The sequence below is a fragment of the Bos indicus x Bos taurus genome, chromosome 15 (genome assembly GCF_003369695.1).
Source record: "Bos indicus x Bos taurus breed Angus x Brahman F1 hybrid chromosome 15, Bos_hybrid_MaternalHap_v2.0, whole genome shotgun sequence".
In the NCBI taxonomy this organism is placed as follows: domain Eukaryota; kingdom Metazoa; phylum Chordata; class Mammalia; order Artiodactyla; family Bovidae; genus Bos; species Bos indicus x Bos taurus.
The window spans coordinates 47,468,654-47,477,275 of record NC_040090.1 but is presented as its reverse complement, the minus strand read 5'-3'; positions in this window follow the sequence as shown (position 1 = coordinate 47,477,275).

Sequence of the window (8,622 nt, the reverse complement as noted above, 5' to 3'; positions counted from 1 at the left end):
GCATCAGAACAGAAGATTCATCAGGGTAGGACCTGATAGGATGTAGAGCCAAGATACCACCATCAGGGATGAGAAAGTCCTCAGGAAGAAGCCCCCGTGATGGATGTAAGAATGACTCCAGGAGGAATACCTAATGAGATTCCTTGTAGGTAAATCAGAACTTCTCAGGACAGGTGTAAAGACTGCATAATATGACATGGGCAATGCAATGGATAAGTTTCAGGTTCCCACTACACCCTGAAGAACAGCTTAGAGTGACATTTGCTTAGAGTGACATTAAGTTATATTAGAGCACACAATGATCTGAGAATCAGAAGAAGTTGGCTACTGTTCTATTTCTTAGTGTGACTTAAGAAAGTTATTTTTTCTTTCTAGGTCTTATTTTCCTACAGAGTAAAAATTCAGGATTGGTCTGTATATACATTTTCCCAAAGAAAGTTCCAGGTAAACTTAGTTCCATTAGGTACTTCACATAAAATGATTTCATGGTAAAATATGTTTGAAAACACCACGTGTAACGATGCTCCTTAAAGAATAACAACACCAATGTGCCTGTGAAAGGCTCTAGAAAACTCTATAGTGAAAACATCAGTTTCTCTTTACTTAAACTTGTGTTTCCAGAATATCTTTAAATATAGGAGTCTTATATCTTTAAACATAGGAATCTTATCTTTAAACATAGGAGTGATATAGTACAAGCCTTTATCACCCAGTGGAACTAACGCTCCTTGGCACATTGTGTGCTAAGATCAGGGAATCAGTGATCTAGGTCATCTCTGAGGTCCCTTAGTCCTAGGATAGCGTGTGCTTCTCTAGTTAGCAGGAGAATCATCAACAAAAAGCTTTATTATAATGAGTATGAGCAAGACCCGTGCTGCCCACATCTCTGGGTTGATGTCTGCGTCTCTGACTAGTGTCTCTGTCATGGGCTTCTGTACCTATCCTTTCCTCTGCCTAAAACAATGTCCATGCTTCTTGACTAGCTAACAGCCTTCTCATCTCAGGTTCAGCGGTACTTCCTCTGGGTTGCCTTCCCTGTGCTTCCAGTCTGCGTAAGGTACCCATTTTATATGTCTTTTCCTTCCCAGATCTGTCACCAGAATAAAAGGCATTGCATGTGCTAGTCTCCTTCTGTCTCCCATGCCTATTAATGGGTTTGACATATAGGAGGCCCTCAATTAATATTTATGGAATGATTAAGTGATATTGGAAACTGCTGCCTTAATTGGGATGGGGGAAGAGTGATTATTACTAACAGAAAGGGGTGGAAACATTTTCTTGTTACTCTAGGGAAGTCATAGATAGAAAGATATGAGTTGTTCAAGACAGAACTGAATGCTTCTCTTAGGACAGAGCTTCCCATGACTGAACATGAACGTGAAAGTGAAAGTCGCTCAGTCGTGTCCGACTCTTTGCAACCCCATGGGCTATACAGTCCATGGAATTCTCCAGAATACTGGAGTGGATAGCCTTTCCCTTCTCCAGGGGATCTTCCCAGCCCAGGGATCAAACCAGGATCTCCTGCACTGCAGGCAGATTCTTTACCAACTGAGCTATGAGGGAAGCCCTCTGACTGAACATGTTCACCATAAACATAAAAGAGGTGGTGGTGGTTTAGTCGCTAAGTCGTGTCTGGCTCTTGAGACCCCATAAACAGTAGCCTGCCAGGCTCCTCTGTCTATGGCATTCTCCAGGCAAGAATCCTGGAGTGGGCTGCCATTTCCTTCTCCAGGGGATCTTCCCAACCCAGGAATCAAATCCAGGTCTCCTGCATTGCAGGCAGATTCTTTACCAACTGAGCTATATGCTATGCTAGGTCACTTCAGTCGTGTCCGACTCTGTGTGACCCCGTAGACGGTAGCCCATCAGGCTCCCCCGTCCCTGGGATTCTCCAGGCAAGAACACTGGAGTGGGTTGCCATTTCCTTCTCCAATGCATGAAAGTGAAAAGTGAAAGCGAAGTTGCTCAGTCGTGTACGACCCTCAGTGACCCCCAGCGACCCCATGGACTGCAGCCTACCAGGCTCCTCCATCCTTGGGATTTTCCAGGCAAGAGTACTGGAGTTGGGTGCCATTGCCTTCTCCGACTGAGCTATAAGGGAAGCCCAAAATTCAACTGGAATTTTGAATGAAATGACTTTGACATTTTCTGCTAATGCCAAAAATCTGGGATTTCATTCTTCTTTAGTCTATATTCTGTGTAATTTACATAATCCTACAAAATAAGGGCTCTTTTATCATATATCTTTGGTTTTTGAGAAGTACAACTACATTTAAACAATAATTAATTTTAGTAGCAATATATTATATTAATAACAGCAATCTAATGCATTAATAAAAAATGCAGTTTAAATCTGGAGTCATGGAACAATTAAACTACATTATGCAGCTCTCAATGATAACGGAGACTAATTTTTTAAGCTTATGGTATAATATTAATTAAAAATATGTAGATCTAAACAAGTGTTACATGAACACTATGATTGCAACCTGGTAACATGAAGGAGAGAAAAAAGATGGGAAGAAAACGCACACAAATGCAGAGTATTTGGATAAGGAATATGGGACTGTTTTTTCATTTGCTTCTGCAAAATTTCTCTCCAATTCTTTCTAATGTGCTTGTCTACTCTGTAAATTTTTTAAAGATAAAAATAAGATTGGAAATGACAGAAAATATGCTCGCTGGCTCTGCAAACATTATTTTGATTTTTTTCCAGCTGAGGTTTGGAGACTTGTTCAAAGATAACTGGACTATAAGAATAATTCTGGCCTCTCTCCTCTCTTCCAGCTGTCTTGAAATGTCCTTCATAAAGAGACAGAATGACAACGATCACCCTAAAATTCAAATATTTTATCTAGTCACTGACAACTCCCAAAGACCTAGAGCTGAAAACTAGGCTGAAAGTGAAAAGTTGAGAAGTTTGGACTTCATCTGCCCTCGTTTTCATTTGTGGTTCGGGGGTTATGTTTTTTGAAATATGGAGGGAGGGAGGTGGGGACAGTTTGCCCAGGTCAGCAACCCTTTTTCTTTGTCCTAAGACAAATCCCAAAAGCTATTACCAGAAAAAAGAAAAAAATAAGTTTCTGTTTGGCTTTCTGCTGCTCTGGCCATAAACAACAGTCTGGGATCAAGGGTGTTGTGGGTGCACAGGATTTAATCTCCACCAGGTTTTCTTCCCATAAACATCCTTTCAGCTGTCCTGGCCCAAGACATCTTTCCCTTTGTGAGGCTACATGGTTTTCTATGGAGTGGCCTGCTGCATTGCTCTCCATGGACCCAGCTACCATTTCTGACCCTTCAAGCCTGGAACTTCTCAACTCATTCATGCTTGAGATATTTGGACCCAAGACAGTTCCTGACTTGGTGGCTAAATATAATTTAATGGAACAGAGAAGCCTGGCATGGTAGAAAGAGCACGGCTTCAGGGAGTCAGAACAACTTAAGTTTGAATACCAGTCCCTCTGCTAACAAACAATGTGACTTTGGTTCACAAGTTATTTAATTTCCAAAAGCCCTAATTCTCTTTGTGATTCCTACCTTGAGGGCTGTTTTGTGGGTTGAATGAAGTATCAGTGCAAAGTGACTGATAGAGCAAATTTAAGCTTCTATTCCATTGGTCACTAGTGTCACAGACTCAAGTTTTGAAACCACAGTTTCAAAATATTTCTGATGAGCTAAACTGGGTCCTGAGGAAACTCACCAAGATAATGAGAGTTCTGGAAGCTAGTCCCGATGAAGACTAAGTAAAAGAACTGGATTCATTTCATAGCGAGAACATCTATGATTCACTCAATGTGAATAACTGCCTTCACATCTATGATTCACTCAAATCTGAAAGAGGAAGCTGATTTGTTCTACTTTTTTTCCCTTTGTGATAAAGAAATATTTATTGGGTGTCTTCTATGTGCCAGATTCTGTGCATATCACTGAGGGTAGAGTGGGCAATAAGAGATCACCTCCTGACCTCCTGGAGCTTGTAATCTAGTTGGAAAGATAAACATTGAATGAGTAATTTGAAGTGTGACTGGTAACAAAAAGATAAAAATAAGGAGAAAAGATGCTTGCTCCTTGAAAGAAAAGCCTTGATCAACCTAGACAGCATATTAAAAAGCAGACATTACTTTGCCAACAAAGGTCCATCTAGTCAAAGCTATGGTTTTTCCAGTAGTCATGTATTGATGTGAGAGTTGGACAATAAAGAAAACTGAGCGCCAAAGAACTGATGCTTTTGTATTGTGGTGTGGGAGGAGACTCTTGAGAGTCCCCTGGACTGTGAGGATTAAACCAGTCTATCCTAAAGGAAATCAGTCCTGAATATTTGTTGGAAGGACTGATACTGAAGCTGAAACTCCAATACATTGGTCACCTGATGTGAAGAATTGACTCATTGGAAAAGACCCTGATGCTGGGAAAGACTGAAGTCAGGAAAAGAAGGGGACAACAGAAGACGAGATGGTTGGATGGCATCACTGACTTGATGGACATGAGTTTGAGTAAGCTCCGGGAGTTGGTGATGGACAGGGAAGCCTGGCGTGCTGCAGTCCACGGCGTCACAAAGTGTCACACATGACTGAGGGGCTGAATTGAACTGAAGGAGAATCAGAGCACTTTGGGGTCTTACATCTGGTAAGAAATAGAATCAACAGATGTGAACTGTAAGGTGATTAAATTCCAGATAACAGTCAAAAGGAAGGCATGTAATTGCCTGTAGTTGGGCAGTTTGTGTACTGCACAGAGGTTCTAGTTGAGGTGATGGGTGAAGATTGAAATCTAGGCCTCACCCTGTGCTTCTGTGGGTTGCATCTGGTTTGGGAGGTGCTTTTTCTAATCTGCACAGAGCCATCATATGGTCTGGCAGTAGCCCTGAACTGAAGTCTACAAACTGTGACCCATGACAAATTCTGGGCTACAATTCTTTGTTGCTGTCGTTTAGTCACTGAGTGGTACTTGACCCTTGTTCTACAGCAATCCCATGGACTATAGCCCACCAGGCTCCTCTGTCCATGGGATTTCCCAGGCAAGAATACTGGAATGTGTTGCCATCTCTTCCTCCAGGAGATCTTCCAGACTCAGAGATAGAGCTCACGACTCCTACATTGGGCAGGGAGATTCTTTACCACTGAGCCACCAGGGAAGCCCATTCTTTGCTGCCCTTGTGTTATTTTTGTTTGTTTGTTTCATTTTTAGATTGGTTAGATTTTAAAGTCTGGGAGATTTCCCTTCAGGATCCAGATTTCTGAGCCCTTTGGAAAAATTGGAAATCTGATAATACTGGCCCCCATGTTCCTACAAGGAAGGAATTAGCTGGAGATAAGTGATGGCTGCTCCATTTAGAGAAATAAAGAACTCCACTGACCCCAATCCTTTACCTCAAGTACTAAAACTTGAGCTTGCTGTCCCTGTTTTTTGTATACACAGAATTGCACAGAATGGGCTGCCTGCTGAGGTGATGGATTCTGTGCCTAGTACTGCTGAGGCAAAAGCAGCAGGATCTGGCTCAGAGATGTCATACAGGGGCCTCCTATATCAGGTAAGAAGTTCTGATCACCCATTAAGTAAGTTTAGTAGGTGCCTGAACTCCTGTGAATAAAAGTCTGTCCTTGGTCTCATGACACAGTCACTATATATATGGCACCAAAGTATATGAACCAAAATAAGAACTTCCTTTGCATGTTTGTCTACGTGAGCATGCCAGACATCTGAATGCATTCGACAGTCCTATAGTGAATTCCTGATGGGATCCTGACACTGCACTGTATGGTACAGAGGAATTACAAAGTTAGTATATTTTAGCTTTATTATCCAGTCTATCAAATGATTGAATGATCAACTAACTAACTGCTGCTGCTGCTAAGTCGCTTCAGTCGTGTCTAACTCTGTGCGACCCCATAGACGGCAGCCCACCAGGCTCTGCCGTCCCTGGGATTCTCCAGGCAAGAACACTGGAGTGGGTTGCCATTGTCTTCTCCATTGTGTGAAAGTGAAAAGTGAAAGTGAAGTCGCTCAGTCGAGTCTGACTTGTAGCGACCCCATGGACTGAAGCCTACCAGGCTCCTCCATCCATGGGATTTTCTAGGCAAGAGTACTAGAGTGGCTTGCCATTGCCTTCTCCGAACTAACTAACTAATATGTGCTAAATTATGTTTCCTCCCCTCATAAAAAAAGTCATGTACAATGGATTCCATCTCTGAACACAAAATGTGAATTGTGTCTTTCTAGCAACCTCAGAATGTGATTGTATTTGGAGATAAGACTTTTAAAGACGCAATTAAGTTAAAATGAAGTTGTTATGGTAGGCTCTAATCCAATGTGACTGATGTTCTTATAAAAAGAAGAAATTAGCACATGGACACTCAAACACATGTGTGACTATGTGAGGACACAGTGAGAAGGTGACCACTGGCAAGTCAAGGAGAGAGTCTTAGAAGAAACTAAACATGCTGACTCCTTGATCTTGGACTTCCAGCCTCCAGAATTATGGGAAAATAAATTTCTCTAGCTTAAGCCACTCAGATTGTGGTATTTTGTTATGGCAAATGCTATAAACTGAATGTTTATATTTCATCAAAATTCAAATGTTGCAACTAATCCCCAATGTGATGGTATGAGGAGGTGGGGCTTTAGGAGGTGATTAGGTCATGAGTTTGGGGCCATCATAAATGGACTAGTGCCCTTTTAAAAGATACTCCAAAGAGTTCCCTCATCCCTTCCACTGTGTGATGACACAAAGAAAATAGCCATCTATAAACTAGGAAGCAAGATCTCACCAGGCAGTAAATTTTTGCTGGTGCCTTGATATTAGACTTCCCAGCCTCCAGAAGAACTGTGAGAAATAAATTTCTATTGTTTATAAGCCACTCCATCTATTGTACTTTGTTAAAGTATAGTCCTAATGGACTATGACCGCAGGTCTAGGAAACTAAACACTAACTAACTAATACAAATTCTATGTCTTGCCCTCAAAGAGCTGATATCATATGAAGGTGAAGTCACTCAGTTGTGTGCAACTCTTTGCGACCCCATGGACTGTAGCTTACCAGGATCTTCCATCCATGAGACTTTCCAGGCAAGAGTACTGGAGTGGGTTGCCATTTCCTTCTCCAGAGAATCTTCCTGACCCAGGGATTGAACCCAGGTCTCCTGCATTGTAGGCAGACGCTTTACCATCTGAGCCACCAGGGATATCATATGAGGGAAGGCTTAATTCATAAACATTTTCATTAATAGCCCAAGTGATCTTCTTACAGTGAAAATCAGATCACATTATTTTTCCTGTTCTTAATTCTCCAGTGGCTTCTTCTTGTATTCAGAACAAAAACCAAATTCTGGCTGGCGAAGTGTTAATGTGGCCTAGTACTACCTAATGGTCCATTTAGTTTGGGACACCATCCTTCTTGCTCAGGACACACAACCACCCTGACCTCTCTGTTCATCTCACAGGCAGACATCAAGCTCTTTCCCACCTATGGTCTTAGCTCACTTTGTTCTTCCCTACTGGAATACTCTTCCTTCTTTCCCATTCAAACTCACTCCCATTGCTTCTCTCAGTTAGGGCTGGAGGAGGGGAGTTAAAGGAAAAAGAAAGAGAACTTCCATTTTCTGAGAACATGTGAATGCTGCAACAAGGCACTGAGTTCAGTACTTTGCGTTTGTTTTCTAAACAAATATGAAACTTTATGAGTTAGGTTGAACAGAGGAGGAAACCAAGGTTCAGAGAAGTCACAAAGCCTAAGTGCAAAGGGAGATGAACTCTGCACTCAAGTCTGGCTTACTGGAGAGCCCTCCACACGCTGTCACATCGCACTGCTGCGCATGGTGCCTGGTCACCTACTGGAGGGAACTGGAGGGGGTCTCCTGGCCTGTTCAAAGTCTTACAGCCTGGGAGTGTTTCCTTTGGGGGAAACAAGGCTCTCTATAGGCTTTTCCATTGAGTGCAAAAGACCACTGAAATCCTTACCATCTACTCCTCTCTGCTAAAGTTTAGAAATAATCTGTCCTACTTCAGAAGAGGTTCTGCCTGCAGCTAGGCTGGGAGAAAGGGAGATTGGGGAGGGCAATGAACAGAGAAAAGGAGAAGAGAGGGCACAGGAGACGTGAAGCTGAGCAGCAGGAGTCAGCAGGGCATGAAGAGTTGGCAGTCAAAGCCCTTGGGTTCACTTCCAACTCCACTTGAGGTGCACTGCCAGTCACCATGTCACCCTGAACTTCAGCTGGAGAAGGGAATCAAGGGTGCTGCTTGTCCTCTGGGGTGCTCTGTAGAAAGCCTAGGGCATGGGAGGTAAAGAACCTTATAAATTGTAAAGTTTCATAAAGATGAGACGTGTTTACATTATTTCTTTTTTTAAATTATGTTGAGAATGGAATGAACCCAGATTCAGTCCCTTGAGCAGAGATAAGATTAGAGGGATTTGACTTAGCCATGGAGAGCTTTGTGACCTGAAAGGTGACACAGTGTATAAGCCACGGGTATAGAAATTAAGCTTTAATTAAGCTGGAATCAGTGTACAAGGAGGTTCCAGCAGGTGACAGAGCTGTACTTTCCAAGCAACCAAAGTCCAACAGGTCATGGCATTCAGGTCTGAAGTGATCATTCCATTCACAGCATGATGCCAGCCAAGGAGC